The sequence below is a fragment of the Thamnophis elegans genome, chromosome 2 (assembly GCF_009769535.1).
Source record: "Thamnophis elegans isolate rThaEle1 chromosome 2, rThaEle1.pri, whole genome shotgun sequence".
NCBI lineage: Eukaryota > Metazoa > Chordata > Lepidosauria > Squamata > Colubridae > Thamnophis > Thamnophis elegans.
The window spans coordinates 166,037,794-166,041,222 of NC_045542.1; positions in this window are offsets into that span (position 1 = coordinate 166,037,794).

Consider the following 3,429-nt stretch of genomic DNA (forward strand, 5'->3'; position numbering starts at 1 on the left):
GCGGGCACGGGATAGGCAGGCGGCTCCTTCGATTCCCAAGGATCAGGGCGGTCCTCCCCCGGCCAAGCGGGTGCGCCATCCATCCCTGGAGTCCTCCGTTGTGAGTGAGGCCTCGGCCTTGGAGGCAGCAGATCCCATAGAGCAGGGTCTGTCCGAGGACAAGGACCTCTCCCCGGATACCCCTTCTTACTCCGGCCTGTTCAAGCCCACCTTGTTTAAGTCGGTCCTCCGCAAGGTGAAGGCCACCACTATGGTGGACATCAAACCAAAGCCCACTACCACTCAGACTGATTCGGCCCCAGTAAACCCAAATGCAGTCATGTTCGACGCTCCAACTTCCCAACAAGAGTTGGTCCCCGTTCCCGGGTTGTTTCTAGACCTTATCCAGCGTCAATGGGTTCAGCCAGCCACCTTGTCCTCACCTAGCGGGGTAGACAAGAAACTGTACACAATGGAGCCTGTCCTGGAAGACCTCCTGGCTCTCCCCGCAGTGGATCCTCCCATTACGGCCCTTACTTCTAACGCCTCCCTACCTGCGGACCTGTCTGAAGGCCTCAAGGCGGAGGACAGAAAGGCCGAGAAAGTCTGTCACAGGGCTCACCTGGCGGCTGCCTGGGCCATCAGGGCCTCTTCTTCCGCCTCCTTTTTTAGTAGAGCGGCTGTAATCTGGTCACGCAACATCATAAATAAGATTCCCCCAGGGGACGCCCGGCTTCATCAGGACATGACCAAGCTCATCGCGGCATCCCAGTACGCCGCTGATGCGGCCCTTAATGCCACTAAATTCACTTCTAGGGCCCTAGCCGCGAATGTCACCTCCCACAGATTGCTCTGGCTCCGACATTGGCAGGTGGCCCACAAGCATAAATGGAAATTGGCTTCTGCCCCCTTCAAGGGGTCCAAATTATTTGGTGAGGTCTTGGATTCTTTCCTGATCGAATCAAAGGATAAAAGAAAGATCCTTCCCTCAACATCCAAGAAACAGGACCGCAAGTCCACCCCTTATGCGAGGCAGCAGTCCTTTCGGCCCTCAGAGCCCTCCACGTCTTCCTCCTTCTACCCCTCTAAAAGAAACTCTGGGCAGCAGGGGGAGAGGGCTCAGGACAGGTCTTCCTTTCAAGACCGCGGTAGGCAACAGTTTGGCTTCCGTAAGTTCAATCGAGGAGGCGCCTCCAACAGGCCCTTCCGGAAGTCCAAGTGACTCCCCGAGCTCATCTCCAATCGGGGGTCGACTGCAGCTGTTCACCTCCCACTGGGCCCAGATGGCTCACGATGCCTGGGTCTTACAGGTGGTCAGGGAGGGTCTATCCCTAGAATTCCTATCCTCTCCTCCCAGAAACTTTATCAGGTGCCCCACTCCCTCATGTCCCACCAAGAGGGAGCAGATGAACCAGGAGGTCCTCCACCTCCTGGAGATCAATGCCATCGAGCAGGTGCCCCCGGACCAGGAGGGGAGAGGGTTCTACTCTATTCTCTTCCTGGTCCCCAAGAACTTGGGGAGGTAGAGGGCCATCTTGGACCTCAAGAACCTCAACAGGCACATTGCCTATCGGAGGTTCAAGATGCAGTCCCTCCAGTCCATTTTGGCGGGGATCCGCCAGGGAGACCTCCTCACCTCCATAGATCTGCGGGATGCTTACCTACACATCCCAATTCACCCCCGACATCGGAGGTTCCTGCGCTTCTTTTATGCAGGCCGCCACTTCCAGTACAGGGCCCTTCCATTCAGCCTGTCCTCGGCCCCCAGGACCTTCACCAAGGTTCTGGCGGTAGTGGCAGCCCACCTCCGCCGCAGGCCCATAAGGCTCCAATGCTACCTTGACGACATCATTATTCAGTCGTCGTCCAGGCGGCAGGCCTTGCGGGATCTCCAGATAACCATGAGGACCCTCAGGCATCACGGGTTCTCCCTAAATCTCGAAAAAAGTCACCTTACCCCAACCACCAAGATCAATCACTTGGGGGCGGTGATAGACACCATCTCCTGCAGGGTGTTCCTCTCCCAAGACAGGTTAGAGGCCCTCATGTCCATGACCCTCTCTGTACGGCAAGCAAGGCAGGTTCCGATTGTCCTCCTTTCACAACTACTGGGGAAGATGATCTCCTGTCTGTCGATCGTCCCTTGGGCTCGTCTCCACTCCAGAGCCCTGCAGTGGCTGCTTCTTCCTCATCAGAGGGCCAACAGGAGCAACTCACCAAGACTGATTCCAGTACCTCAGTCAGTCAAGAGGTCCCTCCGGTGGTGGACTTCTCCAGCTCTGACCAAGGGACACCTGTTCAAGGAGCCCGACCGGCTGGTTATCACCACCGACGCCAGTCTCGCAGGTTGAGGAGTGCACATGGATCATCTCGTGGTCCAAGGCAAGTGGTCCCCGGCGGAATCGCGTTGCAGCATCAACCTTCTGGAGCTGCGAGCTGCAAGGTTGGCCCTCCGTCATTTCCACCGTCACATACGCCACCGTCATGTCCTATTGATGATGCACATTGCCACGAAGGTGCACATCAACCGCCAGGGCGGCACCAGGTCAAAAAGGCTGATGGCAGAGGCGGAGGCCTTGGGACTATGGGCGGAGCGGCACCTGGAATCGATCCGCTCCGACCACATCTCCGGCGTGGACAACACCCAGGCGGACTGGCTGAGCAGGACCACCATAGACTCCGCGGAATGGCGGCTGGATCCTGCTCTGTTTCAACAACTTTCTCGCCGGTTCGGCCTACCGATGATAGACCTGTTTGCGACAAAAACCAACACGCACCTTCCGCTTTTTCTTCCGTTTCCAGTGTCCGGGAGCGGAAGGAACGGATGCTCTTCGCTGCAGATGGCCTCGCGGCCTCCTCTATGCATTTCCTCCTCTTCCACTCCTTCCCCGTCTTCTAATCAAGATCATAGAAGAGAGGGCGGAAGTTCTACTCGTGGCACCCCACTGGCCCTGGAGGTCGTGGTTCGCCGACTTGGTAAGCCTGTCGGTGTCCCCGCCGTGGCGGATTCCCCCAGATCAGGTCTCCCTCAACCAAGGGGCTATTGTCCATCCGGAGCCCCAATGGCTGCAGCTGGCCATTTGGCACTTGAGGGAGACCTGCTAAGGGCTGAAGGTCTGTCAGATGACGTCGTCCACACTATTCAAGCGGCTCGGCGTCCGTCGATGACTCGGATTTACGACTCCACTTGGGCTACCTTCGCCCATTGGTGTGAGGACTCAGGACCTGACCCCGTCACTGCTCCAGTGGCAAGTGACTTTCTGCAGGGGGGCCTTGAGAGGGGTCTCGCTCCAGCCACAATTTGTCGCCAGGTGGCGGCCTTGTCTACCGTTTGGTCCAGCGACCCTTCTCTTCCTCTCAACAAGGTTCCCAGGGTGTGCTGCTTTCTCAAGGGTGCCTCTAACATCCGGCCTCCCACAGTCCACCGTTATCCGATATGGCAACTTTCTG